This window comes from Suricata suricatta, chromosome 7 (assembly GCF_006229205.1).
Source record: "Suricata suricatta isolate VVHF042 chromosome 7, meerkat_22Aug2017_6uvM2_HiC, whole genome shotgun sequence".
In the NCBI taxonomy this organism is placed as follows: domain Eukaryota; kingdom Metazoa; phylum Chordata; class Mammalia; order Carnivora; family Herpestidae; genus Suricata; species Suricata suricatta.
Genome location: NC_043706.1, coordinates 40516204 through 40533480, shown reverse-complemented (window position 1 = coordinate 40533480; position 17277 = coordinate 40516204). Strand labels below are relative to the sequence as shown.

The window sequence follows — 17277 nt, the reverse complement described above, 5'->3', positions numbered from 1 at the left end:
TTTTTTCAGACAACATTACCTCCCCCCTGCATAAAATAGCCTACTACCTCCGATCTATTCCCCACCGCCCCCCAGCTTGCCCTGCTTTATGTTTCTTTAGAGCAATTCTGGCTACTGATATGTGTATGCACATGTTTATGTTTTTTTGTTTTGTTTTGTTTTCTTTTACTATTTCCACCTACCAGAATGTGCGCTCTATGAAGGAAGGGGATTTAACCCATTTTATTCATTGCTGTATCCCCAGAGCCTAAACTGGCGCTTGACATGTAATCGGTGCCTAACAAATAGCTGTGGAACACATGCATTAAAGAATGAGCAATCCCAGAGCTGGAGTTCTTATGCACGCTGCGGTTTTTACCCCCGTGTTTTCTAATCTCAGATTCTTCTGTGGGTGCAGGTTATATCAGCCCCCTCCTGCAGATTAGGGACCCCTCAGGCCGAGGACCGACTGTACTTCTTGATTATTCCACTCCCCACCCCACCCACACACAGCACCCCTCCCCTGGCCACACCAAGTATTGCCCTAAGCCGATAGACAGATGCTCAAGAAAAGCCCATGGAACCACAAAACTTTGCATAGCCAGCTTATTCCTTCACTAATACCTGTCTGCCAGGCAGGGGAATCCATTCTAGACATTCTGGGTGATTATCCAGCAATGGCTGGCTGAACCCCACTCTGTCAGGCACTGCTTTGGACACTCGCTCAGATCTGGGGCGCAATGATGCTCAAGAAAGATGAAGGTGCACTGACCCAAAGTGGACTGTCAGATAACTGGACGTCAGCTGACCCCCGCCAGGACAGGCTCTCCTTGACCTCCCCGCTCCTGCCCGCACACCCACATGGCAGCACAGATCCTGCTTCCATTCCCTGCTCTTGCCTGCTGGGGCATATTGTCACCTCCTCCCCAACTCCTCCCAGGGCCACAGGCCTGCTCTCTGCTCAGACTCTACCCCAACCAGCAAAGTGCTTGGCCCCCAGGACAACTTGCCTTAAAGCAAACCTAGCTTTGCGCTGTGGCAGTATCATAGCCAATGAGGTTTATCCGAGGTATGATTATTGCTAATTGAAAACCTTTAAGCAAACCTAGATGTGAGAAATCCCTCAAGGAATTCTCGCCCCGATTTACAAAGGGATTCACCGCAGATCTCTTTATTTTTTTTAATTATTTTTAATGTTTATTTATTCTTTTGAGAGACAGAAAGAGAGAGAGAGAGAGAGAGAACATGAGTGAGGGAGGGGCAGAGAAAAGGGGGGAGATACAGAATCCAGAGCAGGCTCCAGGCCCTGAGCTGTCAGCACAGAGCCCAATGCGGGGCTTGAACCCATGAACCTTGAGATCATGACCTGAGCTGAAGTCAGATGCTTAACTGACTGAGCCACCCAGGCGCCCCTTACCATAGATCTCTTTAAATAGCCAATGACCTCATGGCTTCGAATATAGGATAATCTACAAAATAACATTCTGATAGCGGGCTTAGTCACACCCACTCCTGCTCTCCTGGGTAGGTCCCAGGGAGACTGTGGGGGAGAAGGTCGGTGTATTCATAGAAAAACGTTGGCAGTTTCTTTGTGTGAGACTGAAATGACCTGGTCCCTCTCAGGCCACCTGTTTGTGCGTCGGGAGCTGTGCGCTCAGTCTGGGTCCAGCATGCTCTGGGCATCCTGGGGGCTGGGAGACAAGGGGTCGAGAGCGCTGGGAGGAGGCCGGGGGCCCTTAGGTGGGTGCTTCTCCTGGACCTTGGCAAAGATACTCCCATCAGCCCTGGCTGCTCTCCCGGAAGTCCCAGGGCAGGGAAATATCAGGCCTCCAGACTAGAAAAAGTAAAGGAGGTCTCCTGGCGTCAGGTCTGACATGTGTGCAGTCCTTCTCGGTTTCTTCATCTAGTAAGCCTTTATGGAGCTCCCTGTGCCAAGGAATGTACTGAGAGCTGGTAGTAAAATGCAGACCGAGCCCTGCCCCGGTGGGGCTCGCAGTCTGGAAGAGGCAGATGTGAGGCCCTGGTATAGGGCTGGCCCTTCATAAGGCCACACAGAAGGCACGCGGGGCCTCAAAGGACTTTTATAGACCTTGCTCCGATGCCAGGACATTGGAATCGTCGTGTTCATTCTGCAGATGAGGACGTGGCGGCCTGGGCAGGTGGTTTGATAACAGAACCAAGACCAAACCTAGCTCTACCAGCTCCAGGCTGATGTTCCTACCACTCCTTAGAGCTGGTCCTCTGGAGATTTCCTTCCCCCCTTGCCTCTACACTAAAACTTGAACTTGTACTTTTAGGAAAGGCAGTACATTTTCTCTGGAATTCCATTTCCTCTCCCGGACCCTTGGCTCCAGCAGAAGTGACCCACGGGAAGATGCGTGCGAGCTGGAGGGTCACACCATGGTGAGAAAATGGAACCATTCTAGAAAAGCAGTATAGAGGGGCGCCCGGCGGGCTCAGTTGGTTAAGCGTCCGATTCAACTCAGGTCATAATCTGGGTATGTGGGTTCCAGCCCCACATCGGGCTCTGTGCTGACAGCTCTGGAGCCTGCTTCAGATTCTGTGTTTTCCCCTCTCTCTCTCTGCCCCTCCCCTGTTCATGCTCTGTCTCAAAAATAATAGATAAACATTAAAAAAATGTTTTTTAAAAAAGAAAGAAAAGAAAAGCAGGATAGAGTAGTGGTTCAGGGCAAAGGCTCTGGAACCAGACTGGGTGGGTTGAGATCCCATCTCTGCTACCTCTCGGCTGTGTGACATTGTTTTACCTTTCTGTGCCTCCATTTTCTCTTCTGTAACATGAAGTGATGATAGTCACAGTCTCTTAGGGATACGAGGGAAAGAGAATTCATATCCACAAACACTTAAGACAGACCAGGCACTGCTAAGCCCTTTCTAGAGTTTGTTTCATTTATTTTCCACAGTGACACAGGGTGGTGATAGAATTAGACCCTGTATAAGGTGAAGAAACTGAGGTTCAAAGAGGTAAGAGACTTAGGAAGCCAGGAATCAAACCCACTTAGTATTTATCTCGCCATGTGTAGTTGTCAGTTTCATGTCTGCCTCCCTGGCAGGGCTGATAGCACTTAGGAATTGTTAACCCAGCCTGCTGACATAGGCAGGTGGCCGAGTGAGGTGACGTGTTCTGTCCATCGCTCGTCAGGAAGATCTTTGCTCCCAGAAAGGTTAGGAACTCTCATTTCCCACTTCTTCAGACCCCCAGGGCTTCCCCAGCAAAAGGCCAAGTACTTGTCAGGTACTCGGATGCACTTATTTGTTGAATGAACACATGAACGAACTAAGGAACAAAGGAAGGAACACACAAGGCAAACACTGAGGGAGAAATGGATTGAATCAATAAGTGAATCTGAAAGCAAATGGGATCCTCCTCTTGCTTCTCTTTCTTACTCTGGAAGAAAACCGACAGCCGAAGGGGTGGACCCCTCACTGCAGGGGGGCTGCCAGTGGAGGGTAAGAAGAGTGAGATCTGTTTTTGTTTGCCTTCCACCCATGGGGGGCAAGCCCTGTTCACACTCCTCATTCCCTAATAAAGCCTCACCCCCTGGGGCCCACTCCTCCATGCCTCTCAGAGGAGACTTCTCTCTGAATCACTGGAGCGGGGGCGAGGGCCCCTTTCCCTTGGGTGCCTGCCCTCAGGCCTGGGAGGGCTGGGGAAGGTCTGGGGAGGAGGCCAGGGGGATCCGCCAGGGCCTTTCTGGCTTCTTCTTCCCCTTGCTCTCTGAAGGCCACTGGGAGACCAACACAGTCTAGGTACTCAGTAGATGGCAGAGAAGGGCATGAGTTCAGTCCAGCCTTCAGCCCCAGTGGGCCCTGAGTGGCCCCAAGCCCCAGGGCCACAGGAAGGGCTCCCCCTCTGTGTCCCACCACGGTGTGCCAGCTGCTCTGTGCCCTAGAAGACAATGGTCCCCATTAGCACGGGCTCTTCCCAGGCCCCAGTCCATGCCTATAAACCACCCTCCTGGGAGTCACTCCCCCCCAGTACTAGGAGCTCTGGCTTTCCCATCAAAGGCCCTAAGGGGAAAATGACCAGGGGGATGGGGAGTAGAGGCCAGTGCCTTGGTCACTCTGCCTGGCCGGGCGTCCCATGGGGTGCCGGCTGGCGAAGGGCACCTCCCTCTTCCCCACAAAGAGCTGGCAGGACAGCCGGTTCATCCTTCTTCAGCCACAGCCTGCAGAAAGCATGTTCCCCTGGAGCCTCGGGCCACTGGCCAGTCCACTGGGGACATCCCTCAGGGAAGGGAGGGGCAGGGCGGGCACCCAGGCTGGCGCACTGCGGCCGGCCACCCTGTTCCACCGACTAGCGGTTTTCACGTCTGGCTCCCTGTGGCCCAGACGGCCCCAACACGTCACTGGGGGTGAGTGGGCTCCTGCCCAAACTCGAACTCACAGCCCAGGCCCTCAGAGGCTCCATGCCAGGGCCCAAAGAAGAGGGGCAGGGGGGAGAACACAGGCCTCTGGAGGTTGAGCAGGGCTGTCCTGGGCAGAGCGGACAGGAATCTACACTTGGTGGGTGCCGAGCTAGGGGGCCCAGGAACACTGACGGGGCAGGTCAGTCACAGGACTCTTGGGGCAGAAATGGGAAGAGAAGCTGGAGGAAAAGAGAGGGAAAGCCTGTGCAGAGGAAACACAGGCAGCTAGAGTTCCTCCACCCCCTTCCACTTGTCTCCTGACCCTCCCCTGTCCCTCAGGGCCATGGCTCCTGCCCTTCCCCAACTGGAAATGTTTTTCCCAGCCCCTCCTCATGACTTCATCCTTCAAGGTCAGCTCCGAGTTAGCCCTCTGAAAGTCTTCCCTGAGTCTCCCTAGCTGGAAGCGGTGTCTTCCTCTGAACTCTCACAGCACATGGTCTACGTGTCCCACTCTCTCTGTCTGCTTTGCCTCCCACATATTCATTCGTTCACACGGGCCATCCGCACACGTCATTGAAACCACCACTGTTTCAGGTGCTAGGGGATTCAGAGCAGAGATGGACTTGGCTGCTGCTCTCAAGGAGATGGGATCTTGGAGCCAGAGCAGCAAATAAGCCATCTGCAGGGACACAAGGCTAGAATTCAACTCAACAAGCATTTAAATGAGCACCTACCACAAACAGGGCAGGAAACGAGCACATTTGAAACACAGTCCTGGGGTGTCTGGGTGGCTCAGTCGGTTAGGTGTCCGACTTCGGCTCAGGTTATGATTTCACGGCTCGTGGGTTCAGCCCTGCCTCGGGCTCTGTGCTGAATGCTTGCCTGGAGCCTGGAGCCTGCTTCAGATTCTGTCTCCTTCTCTCTCTGCCCCTCCCTATTCATGCTCTCCCTATCTCTCAAAAATAAATATATATTAAAAAAAAGAAAAAAAAAACCAGTCTTGACCCTCAGGGTGAGTGAAAAGATTTGGACAATGAGAGCTAAGTGCCTGGTGAAGGTAAGTCCAGAAGACCTTGGGACCATGGACCCTGGACGTGGGGTCAGAGGCACTACCACAGCTGAGGGTCCAAGGATGAGCAGGTCTCGGCCAACACAGAAAGGGCTCAGGGAACAACATTGCAAAGATACAGGTTTGGCAAGTTGGGGTGCTGTGGGCTCGGAGGTCCACTGGAGCCCTAGAGGGTATGAGAAACATGGTACTTGGAGGTGCCCAGGGCCAGAGCGTCAAGGCAACCACACCTGGAGCTGGGGCCCACAGGGGCTGTTCACCCCCAGGCCCATTCTCCACCCTTCTCTGTTTGGGGAGACTGGCTTCCTCAGGCTGCCTCACCCTTGCCCCCTGTCCTCTGGTTTCTGGTTGAATTGAGCCAATGGGAGGCACCAGTAGGTAATCTCAGGATGAGAAGAGACAGAGGCCCCCTAGGAGTCTTGCTAGACCACAGCTCGGCGTGGAGTTGTGTCATTTATCTGTGGCCACAGATCCTGGGAAGCAACTCCTCTCCTGAAGCAACAACTGTCTCCCTGGTCCCTTCAGGCCAAGGGGTGGCCCCATTAGCTCTGTTCACATGGCCCTGTGGCCAACTCCCTTCAGTCACCCCTTTAAGATGGACGTTGACCCATCAGGACTTGGTTTGGGAGGTCTTGGGGGACCCCTGCAGGGTTTTAGGACAGAGAAAGAGCATGAGGAAGTGATGGAGGTTCCACTGAATCTGCACTCTGTGGGTTGGAGAAGCAGAGGATAGTATTCTAAGCAGAGGAAAACACTACCATGGCACGGAGGTAGGAAAATGTGAGGAGTGCAGGCCATAGTGGGAACTGTCAGAGCTTTTTGAAGTATGACACAATGTGCATTTTAAGCAAGTCCTCTGTGACCTGTTGGGAACGGATTAGGGGGAGGCATGGGGGGACTGGATGGGATGTCAGAGAGCCCATGAGGAGCCAGATAGAGGAAGCAGCAGCTCTGGTGAGGAAAACAAGAGCCTGGAAGGACCTGGGAGGTTTGGAAGGCAGAACCGACAATGCCTTGTCTATGACAGATGTCTGGGGATGGGGCTCGGGAATCATGGCTGGGCCGCCTTCATGGGTGAGCAAAGAAGTCAGAGGAGGAGCAGGACTGGCTGGGCGGGGAGAGGAGAGGTAACAGCTGGAGACAGGAGCTGCAGGTGAAGGTGGTGCGGGGACCAAAGAGGTAGATGAGATCCTGTGTCCTCTCTCTCTGGAGTAGGCAGAGGGAAAAGTCAGGCAAATCAGAAAGCACAGAGTGGCCTGGGAGCAGAGGGAAAGACGTCCTGCTAGCGTAGAGGAGTCAGTGGTCTGTAGGGCAGACATCCCTCCATCCCCTGGGGACCACGTACCCAGAGGCAAACACTCCACAATGTCCTGGGGCAACCACCCCATTATGCCCTGGGGTAAAGGTCCCACCATGCCCTGGGACAGACGTCCCACTATGCCTTGGAGCAGGCCAGCTCATTAAGAAAGCTTCCATTTCTACGCACAACAGAATTTCCAAGACCCTTTTGGGGGAACGGGACAAACATCTCTTGAATTCTTGTCTCACTGAAGCCTCATGGCCACTGCCCTGGAGAGACATAACTTGCCCACACAGCCGGTATCTCGAGGCCAGGGCCCAAGCCGGGCAGTGTAGTAGCAGGGCTGTTCAGGCTCTTCTGCTTCGTGGTGCCCCCTGGGCAACGCTAAGCCTGCTCTGTAGCCACCGGCCTCGTGCTGCCACACGCCTCAGCTGCTCTTTCTCCAGGTCGGGAGCTTGCTGCCTTCCTTCCAGGGCAGACCTCTTCCTGCGACCACCCTGGGGCCCTGGGTTGTCTCGTCTTGGATGCTCTCCCCGCTGGTCTTCACTCTGCCAGTTGGGCTGACCCTGCAGAAGCCCCAGTCCGGGCTCCACTGGGGGCCTCTCCCGGGTTCGAAGTCAGCTCTCACAGATCCACTTGCCTTCATCCTCATCTTGAGCTGGGGTTTTGGGGTCCCTCTCCAACCACGGTTCCCAAGCCTCAGTTCTGAAAAACCAAAACACGAGACAAAACCTCGCAGAAACGGAGAAGCGGGCTCTGCTCAGATACTTTTCATAGATGAGGGTCCCCTGGATGGATGGCTGGCTAAGTGCCCGACTCCTGGTTGAGGCTCAGATCACAATCTCACAGTGTGTGAGTTCGAGCGCCGCATCGGACTCTGTGCTTGCAGCGCGGAGCCTGCTTGGAATTCTGTCTCTCCCAATCTCTCTCTGCCCCTCCCCAACACACACCTTCCTGCTCTCTCTCTTTCTCTCTCTCTCTCAAAATAAATAAAAATAAACTTTAAAAATACATTTCGTATATGAAAAGTAAGACCAATATGACCAATGGTGACTTTCCACCTCCTCTCCCCCAACTTTCGAAAGTTGCCCATTACAGCCCAGGCCTGGCAGCATCATGAAACCTGGGGTCCTTTCCAGCCCTGAGATTCTGTGGTTCTGGGGGCCCCCTCTGCAAGGTCCTAACCCTCCCCAAGGCCATGAGACCTCCTCCTGTGATAGTAGCCAGGCCATCCTACCTCCTTGTCCTGCAGACACCACACCCACCTCCTACTCCCTGCCCTGCATGGGAAGCAGTGTGGCCAGCCCCCCAGGCCAGATGCACCCCCACACACACACACAGACACTCCCTGCATCTCACAGCTGCAGCCCTAATCCTAGACTTGTTTAAAACTGAATTATGAGCCTGTCGTGCGGTAGCTGAGGGGCTGAGGCGGAAAAGGATTTACTGGGCGCATTAAATCATGTGCTTATTGTTAAGTGAGCTGAGCCAGGAGGTGGGCTCATGAGCTCCACATCCCTCCCCCTCCTCCCCAGGTCCCACCGAAGTGCCCACCCTCTCATCCACAAAGACCACCTCTGGGGCCCCGTCAGCTTCTTCCAGAGGCCCACACCCGTCTTCCTGGCCCCACTGCCCTCACAGTGAGGCACAGAGGTTGTTTTATCCCCATTTTACAGATAAAGAGACCTGAGGTCTTAGAGAGAGGAGGCAATTTGCCTTCGGTTGTACTGAAAGGAGGCAGCAATGGAACAAACAGGTTTCTTAACCTGGAGACATTGAGCCCTTGATTCTACCAGCACACGTAAGTTCTCCAGGGCCTTTTCTGGGCAGAGCTCCTTAGCCTCAGGTAGGAAGGGCACAGGCCCCAGAGCAGATCCTGGGCCCAGCTCTCCCTGTAAGATCACAGGCTCCTAAGGTATGACTCTTGAGAAAGCAGAGGCCTGGCTCGAAGGGTCAGGGGAGGAACCCCAGCACCACCCCCCATTCCTCATGCTGGTGAATCCCAGCCTGGGTGCCTTGCCGGGGGACAGTGTGAAAGTCTATCCTGAGAACCCATCCCTCACCTCCAGTGACTGCCGGCCAGTGCTCCGAGCCAGTGCCCCCCACCTGCCCCCACATCTGCATCCACGTTCCGACTGGTTCCACTATTTGCTCTCGCACCCTACCCTCCCTGCTCACATTCCTGGCCAGGTCTTCCCAACCCACTGTTTCTAGGCAGCCCCCATTCACACACACACACACACACACACACACACACACACACACACACACCCAAGACCCCAGGTGGCCCTGCACGGGATGAGCCCTGAACCGCGGCCGGATGCTATGAGACTCCTGCCAGGCCACCTGCCCAAGGGAATAGGCTGCCATGAACCTGCTGAGCGCAGGGGCCTTGATCAGGGTGCCCAGGCAGCCGGCAGGCCCTCCGTGTTGGTATTGGCAGGACCTGCGCCTCATGCTGCCCTTGAAAAGAATTCTGAGGCATCCCTGGCTCTGTTTAACTGGCATTTTTACAGCTTAAAGCTCGGGCAGGGCCAGGGCCAGTGAAGCATGGCCCCTCGGCTTTGGCAGCCCTCCTGCCCAAGAATGTGCTGTGGTCTAGCCTGAACCCCACAGCTCTGTCCAGGTTCCCACAGGGGACCCCAGTTTCTTATTCACAGTCTTATGAGATGCCCAGAACACACCAGGTTGGGTAGATGTGGTGGGGGTGGGGAGGATGCTGGTTATTCAACCATTTTAGAGGAAAGGAGGCTGAAGCTCAGATCGCAGATCTGAAGCCAAGTTTGGAGCAGAGGCACAGCAGGGGACCCCGGAATTCCCCATCCGCATCTGGGGTGACCACCCACACCTAGGCTGAACAGAGAAGGGAAGGCTTCCCCGGTTCTGCAGAGCACTGGCAGACAGACCCTGACCCCACTGGCCTTACAGAACCCCTTTCTGTTCATCTAGGGATTCCTGTCACAGCTGCTCCACCCCCCACCCCCTATCCCTGCAATCTTCACCTAATAGGACCAAGCTGCAGAGTTGAGAGAGGAGCAAATTTCCCTAGGGAAGTGTTTGAGTCCCCCTCCCCTAGGACACCCCAGGCCTTGTTGATCTGCACATTTGTCTTTCTGGAATCAGCTTCTCAAGGGCATTGAGAAAGGGCTTCAGTGTCCCTACCAGTGTTCAAGAGCTCCTGGTTGGATGAAGTGAGTCTTCCTGGGAAAAGTTGTATCTTAGGCTAAGGAAGCCAGAGAAAGGGGGAGGAAGTGTCTGTGGGTCTCCTTGTCTCCTTTGGATGGGAGAGGGATGATGGGAGAGGCTGTAACAGAGAACTATTGACCCCCGGGGCTCCCTCCTGCCCCCCATCCCGTGTTGCTCAGCACCCCTCCTATTCAAGCTAGGATGGGCCCGGGAATGGTGGGGGAGTTGACAAAGTTGGGCCAAGAGTTCAGATGTTTCCAGAAGACGTGATCAATGATGAGGGAGTGGCCAGAAGGGAAGGAGGGAGAAGAAGTGAGCAGAAAAGAGCCTGGCAGGAAATTAAGAGGGGAAGAACGTGTCAAGTGAGCATCATGTCTGTGAGGGGCCCTGCGACAGACATTTTATAGATCTGACTGTCACAGCAGGCTTGAAGGAAGGTAGGAACATTCCCATTCTAGAGATAAGAATACAGTGACTTTTGATCAGCATTGTACAAAAACAAATGACCCTCTGTGCTGGAACTCAGACCCAGACTCTGTGGTCCCAAGTCTCAAACTCTTTCTTCCCCATCAGACTGGAAGCTCCTTGTGAACTGTGCCCACTTAGCCCTTTATCAAATTGAGTACTGAGCTCAGGGCTTAATAATATAATAATGTGTTCAATAAAGACTGTTGCCCTAATGACTTGTCAGGGTTCTTTGCCCTATTTGTAAAACCAAGCAGATAATTCCTTAGGTGGACACGCCTGGTGGTGATGTTTAGACGGGCTTTAGAAGCCTCCTCCAGACCCCCCCAACCCCGGCCCCAATCTTTGATCTAGGCTCACCTTGGAGCCAGCAGGGCTTGAGAAGCCCTTGATGTCTCTATATATATCTTTTTTAAGATTTATTTTTTTAATTAAAAAAATTTGTTTATTTATGTTTGAGAGAGAGAGACAGACAGAGCATGAGTAGGGGAGGGACAGAGAGAAGGAGACACAGAATTCGAAGAAGGCTCCAGACTCTGAGCTGTCAGCACAGAGCCAATGTGGTGCTTGAACTCATGAACCACTAGATCATGAGCCAAAGTCAGACACTTAACCAAAGGAGCCACCCAGGCACCCCAAGATATTTTTTAAAGTAACCTGACACCCAACAGGTAGCTCAAACACACAGCCTTGAGATCCAGAGTCACGTGCTGTACTGAGCCAGCCAGGTGGCCCACCCCCATCTATGTCTATGGCAAGACAAGAAGGCCACCCAGATTCTTCCCAGAGTTGGAGTCCATGACCTGATCTGTGGCTGGGGACCACACCATCCACCTTCCACCCTGGGACTGCCCCAGGAGTCTCAGGAGATTTAAGGAGAAAGTTCTGTGGAAGCACATGGTGTCTAATCTATGTTATGTTTTAGGAGGAAGCCCCACAAATAAATGACAGAGAACATGTAGTGATTCACAGAGAAGGGACTTGAAGGATCCAAGTCTCAGCCCCGCTCCTCCCTAGTCACATGACCATGGGCAAACCTCTCCTCTCTCAGCCTCAGTTTCTGCATCAGTGAAATGGGGAAAACTGTACCTGTCCTGCTAGCCTTACAGGGCTATGTGAGCCTCGGATGAATCAAGGATGTGAAAGACACCTTTGCGAGCAGGGAAGAGGTGTGCAAAGGTTATTTGCATTAATTGCATTTTGATTATTGTCATTTCCCTTTATTATTGTCAAGCCCAAAAAGCCGGGGAGGCATTTCTCTGATGGATGAGTTCATGGGAAACCCATACTCACTCATGCTTAGAAAAGGTTTTTCATCGATTCAGGAGACTGTAGCAAGTTGAATTGTTTAAAACAGTGCTTTATTGTTCATAAAATAGTGGCTCAGAAAGTGAATGGAGGAGGCAATGAGCGCCGTGCATAGGGATCGCCACAGAAATGCCAACTGTTAAGACTTTTGAGGCGACTTCCCTGGCCCATCCTGTCCGGACCAGGGAACTTCACCCGAGAGTGCTCCCAACAAGAATCTTTTACATTTATGTCTGACCTCGGTTTTCTGTATCATCTCTGCGACTTCCCTGGCTCGTTCCCTCTAAGCCATGGAACCTCGCCTGAGAGCTCTTTAATAAAAGGTGCTCTGATCTCTTTTCCCAAAAAAAAAAAAAAAAAAAAAAAAAGAATTTTGAACCATTTCAGGAAACAACTCAGATAGCTCTAGGGGAAGAGTGTGTCTGATGAAGGGGGCGGGGCAACACTGAAATTGGGGTCACTCACCATTCCACCCCCCACCACTCTTCCCCTCTCCCTCCTCCCCCTCCCCTTCCCTAGCCATGCTTCCTGCCCCCAGCACCCTCTGGAATAGCCAGAACCTGGCCTGTGTTGGGGACAGTGGGGGAAGCCGTGGGAAAAACAATCAAACCTTGGTCAGCCGGATAATTAGCTGTTCCTCTGTGACCGTGGCCTCTCTGTCCTCTCCCCGTTGCCACCCCACCCCCCGCCCCGACAAGGGTTTCCGAACACCCCGGCGACATCACCTCATTAATGTTAATGGCAAATCCGGACATGAGCCCGGATGGTCATAAATTGCCCTGTGGGAGAAAGGGTCAAAGAGTTTTGTATCTGTGTGTGCGGCATCCGTGAGCATGTGACACAAGTGTGTAGGTCCAAGGGTGTACCACGTGTGTATGGCACAAGAGGAAATGTACGCGTGGGAACTGAACGTGTACCCTGTGTATATATATAACTGTGCCGATGTGTGCGCCCAAAATTAGCTCTGTGGCAATTTGTGCTTTTGTAATAAATACACGTTCGTTTAGACCAAAGTCCACATGGCATAATATTTATGTGCCTGCATGCATGTGCCCTTCACACATGTGAGTACATGCACGGGATGTACACACACACACACACACACACACAGTGGGTGCTGTGGTGGTATTTGTGCATCTCAGTGGAATAGGAAGTATTTAAAATAATACCTGGCACACACCAGGCACTCAATAAATGTTGATTGTTTTTAGCATTCATAATTAAGATCTATTTACACATGTAAACTTGTGTGTGCCCAGAGGCCTCCTCAGGGTAAGTGTGTGGGTGTGTGGATGTCCATAGCCAAGTGCGTGCCATGGATCCATCTGCCTGTCTAAGGGTATGTGTGCACGCGGGTACCGTCCGAGTCTGCGTGGACTTGTGTCCTTTCGTGCATGCATACATGTTTACAGGCACACTAACCGTGGAGAAGTGCTGGGCAGCCACGACCTGGCCCCACACGCGTGCCCCACGGGACTGCTCCGAGGAGGGACGATGGCACCAGCACCACACCCCCGTGTCCTGTGGACAGGAGGGTACACAATACACTGACGCATGCTGTCCACCGGGACCACTGGCCACTCCCAGGGGCGGGCTGGAAACCCAGAGCCCTCCTCCTCCTCCCTCTCCCTACAAATCCCACCAACTTCCAAATTCTGTCAACTCCCATCCTGAATCTCTCAATTTGTCCATATTCCCCTCCCGGTCCCCTCTCACGGACAGCAAAAGCCTCTTGTCCTCCTAATCCACTCTCCACACAGCAGCGAAAGTGATCTTTTAGAAATGCAAATCTCATCACCTCGCTCACTCCGCCTGCTTAAACCCCCTTAATAGCTTTGCATTGCTCTCCGGATAAGGGCTACAATCCCCTCCGCAGCCTCTGAGGCCGCCTGCTCACCCTGGCCGCGTCTCCCACCCTGTCCCGCCGCCCCAGCTCAGCCCGCCTGGCCCTCTCAAGGCCCCCAAGCTCTCGATTCCCTCTGCCTGGCGGGCTCTTCTCCTACCCGCTTCAGGTCACACCTCTAGAATCCTCTACTTATAGATTTCTCTAGTTTTACCCTTTGCCATCACCCTGTTAATTCTTTCCACTGCCTTCAATGTGCAGGCAATTCACTTGTTGTGTAGCTATGTCATCCTTGTGCCCCCCCCAACCCCCCACCCCCACCGAGCACTGGGAGCTAGGGAGGGGTCCTGTTGCAGTGCGCCCAGGTGCTAGGTCCCATGTGGCCCAGGTCCCATGTGGCCCACCTCCCTAGCAGCCGACAGTCTCTTGGGAGAAAGAGACACAGACAGAGAGAAACTGTTAGTTTAGGAAGTCCACTGGGAGCCATTAGGAGGGGAAGGTCAGGGGGCTTCCAGGAAGTGGACAGAGCTGGGCCCCAAGAAATGAAGAGCAAGCCAGGAAAGGGAATTCCAGAGAGTGGGAACAGAAGGAGTAGACAGCACGGCGGCATGTGCCTCTTGCTGTTGGTGCTGCATACATTGTCACAGGACAGGCAGGGAGAAGGGAAACTGAGAAGGCCAAGGTAGACCAGATCATGCAACCTCGAACACCTTCTCATTTTTTAAATTAATCAGACACCCATCAGCCCAAGATTCCAAAGTCCCATCTGTCCTGGGGATGTTCCTGTCTATCGGGCACCGTGTGGCTGAGAGGTGTCTACCCCGATGCCTGATGGGAACATCTCAAGGACTCCCAGGATGGCCACTGGGTCCACAGCCTCAAATTTGCACTCTGTCAGCAGGAAGGAGAGGCCCAGAGAGGAGCAGTGATTTCCCTTCAAGCCCAAAGCTCAGCCAAGTGTCTGAGTTCAGCCCAAATTGGGCCACCCAGTCGGCTCAGAGCCTGTGCCCCAGGGGTCAGGGGTCAGGGGTCAGGCAGCTCCTTCCCCAGGAAGGCTCTGGTCCCCTCTAAGTGGAGGGGAGCAGCCCCTCTCGCAGGCCCCAGGCAGGAACTTGGGCAAGGCAGCAGATTAGCTCTGTGAAGAGGCCCAGGCAGGGACTAAAGGGGTGGGGGCCTCTGTGAGAGGGCTAGGAGCTTTAATTCCCCTCTTTTCAGTTGCTGTTGCTAATTCAGGTCCCAAGGGGCTTGCTGAGTTTGTCCTGGACCCAGCCACTTAATCTTATAATACCTCCCAGCAAAGCCCCTTTGTTCTCCCTCTTGCATTAGGTGGTAGAACCGTGGAGGCCTCCTCCGGCTCGGCACCTCCTTCATCACTCAGCCCTGAGCCTCTGCTGGTGCCTGGGGGCTGCAGCTCCAGCCCCTACTGGAGGTGCCTAAGAACTTTCCATGGGGGGTGTTTAAGGCAGCCAGTTGCTAATAAAGATAGACCTCTGGATCTGTCCCCCCTACCCCACTCGCCACCTTTAGAAAGCCTGGCATTGAACCCCACTGTGTAGGACTGATCCCCAAATGGTGCCCTTCACTGACCTTGGAAATCTTGCTGGCTCGGAGACACATTTGGCAATGAGGCGCACATCCTCGGATCCCCCAGGAGCCATCTGGAGGGGGTCCCCCTCTCCACCTTCCACGTTCCTAGGGTTCCGACAAGCTCTTTGGACATGAGAGCTGTGCCTTTGTACAAGGGCTCATGTTTAGAAGGGCCGCACACTTGGTTTAGTGCTCTGCTGTCACTCTCGACATTCTTAATAACGTTTGAACCAGGAGCATGGCGTTTTCCTTTTGTGGTAGACCTCACAAATTACGCGGCTGGTCCAGCCTGGAATTTTGGAGCAAGCCCAGGACGCAGCCAGCCTGGTAAGCTGCAGAAACCTGGGTTCTGGTCCTAGCTCAGCCCTGTTTGGCTGGATGAGTCTAGGCAAGTCCTTGTCTTCCCTGTGGGACTCAGTTTCCCCAAAAGGAAATCAGTGCAGCTAACATGGACTTGGAACACTAAACTAGTTGCATTAGCTCGAATCCTAAACGTACTGTCTGGAACAACCCAGAAAGCCAAGCTTAACAGGGGTCGAGGCCAAATGGAGATGATTGAAAGGTAATTGGCAGGGAATAGACAAAAAAGAAGGAGGCTGTCAGTGTTTGTCTATTTGAACCCTGGCCAGAGCCGGGTGCAAGAATTTCAGAGGAAGCGGAGTAAGGCACCCCTCCTCTACATCCCTTCCCTGGGAGTCTGGAAGGCCAGGAGGGAGAGGAGATAGTCAGGTTGGCCATGGTGCAGAGGGAGGGCAGGCATGGCCCAGAAGCCCATCACCCCTGTTGAAGGCACTCCTCTGTGGCCCAGGCCCCCCATGAGCCAGCCTGTGCTCTAATACCATCCTCACTTCTGCTAGGCGCAAGCACCGGCTGGTGCTGCTCGTGTGGCTCAAGGCAGCCCCTCCCTACCTTCCCAAGTTTTGTAAGGGCTCAGAGTCCTCCCCAGAGCGTAACTACCAGACAGCATCACCAGAACGAAAGTGCTGTGCAGCCATGTGCCCGAGTCCAGCCTCCATTCCCCAACCTCTTCTTATCAAACACCGTATTATCCATAAGCAGAAGAAACAGCCCAGAGAAATGGTCCTTGCTCCTTAGGAGCTGCAGGCTGCCCTCACCCAGAACCCTCCAGGGCAGGGCCTGGCTTTGCACTTGCTGACACATGGCTCCAGTGGGGCCCTGGGGGGTTGACTGGATCTCCGACCAGCTCCAGAAGTAAAGGCTCAGTATCAGCAAAGCATGGGGGCTTCCTGGAGCCGGGACAGATTTGCTCTCTCCTCCACTTCCCCTTCAGTGGTTAGGGCAGGACTCTACATGATTAGGATAGCGGTCCATGATTAGGACAAGGTCCCATGGGGTTTCAGGGCTTTCTCTCCAGATAGTACACATGGGCCTGCTGTATTTGAGCCTCTCAGAAAAAAAACGGGCCAGGCCAACCCACAAGCTCCAGTAAGGATTAGGACCCTGCCTATCTAGTTCACCAGTAAATCCCAGGTCCCAGCACAGGGTCTGGCATAGAATAGGTGCCCCTTAATATTGGTAACCAAATGAATGAAGAAGAATGAATGAATTCATTCTTCAATTTCATTGAATGAAAGAATGTATTGAATAATGAATGAAGCAGCATCTGGAGGCTTCCAAAAACAGATCCAAGAAGTTCCTCCTCACAGTAGCACAGGTCACATGTGACCAGAGTTCTTCTCTTGCCTGTGGTTTGCTCTTTGGACTTGGAGCTGATATAAAATGAATGAGGAGGGGTGGCGTGCCCCCTGCCCAGAGTCTGGGGAGTCTTTTCAAGGGCTTAGGTCACAGCAAACTCAAACTCCCAGCACACCAGGATGGAAGGTGCCCTGGATCATCACCACCCAACTCCTGAGGCTCAGCCAAAGTGACTACAGCCCAGAGAGGAGAAGGAACCTACCCTAGGTCACACAGTGAGTTGGTTGGAGAATTAGGATTAGAACCTAGAACTTTTAACTCCCTGCCCAGAACTCTTTCTATTCCACCAGGGACCCAGCTCTGCCCGACTAGGTTCACCCAAGGTGAGAGGGACGTGGCCTGTGACCTGAGCCCTGGCTGTCCCGAGGAGTGGCAGCCTGGCCGCCTGCTGGCCAGAATGCTTGGAATTGCCAGGGAGGTGGTAGGTTTATAGTTTGTTTGGAATTGGACAGACTTG

The 17277-nt window shown here is 53.4% G+C and overlaps 1 pseudogene; it reads left to right on the top strand.

Annotated features, from left to right (window-relative positions):
* The first annotated feature begins 1003 nt into the window (after positions 1-1003).
* On the top strand, positions 1004-1175 carry LOC115297233 (annotated as a pseudogene).
* The last annotated feature ends 16102 nt before the right edge of the window (positions 1176-17277 follow it).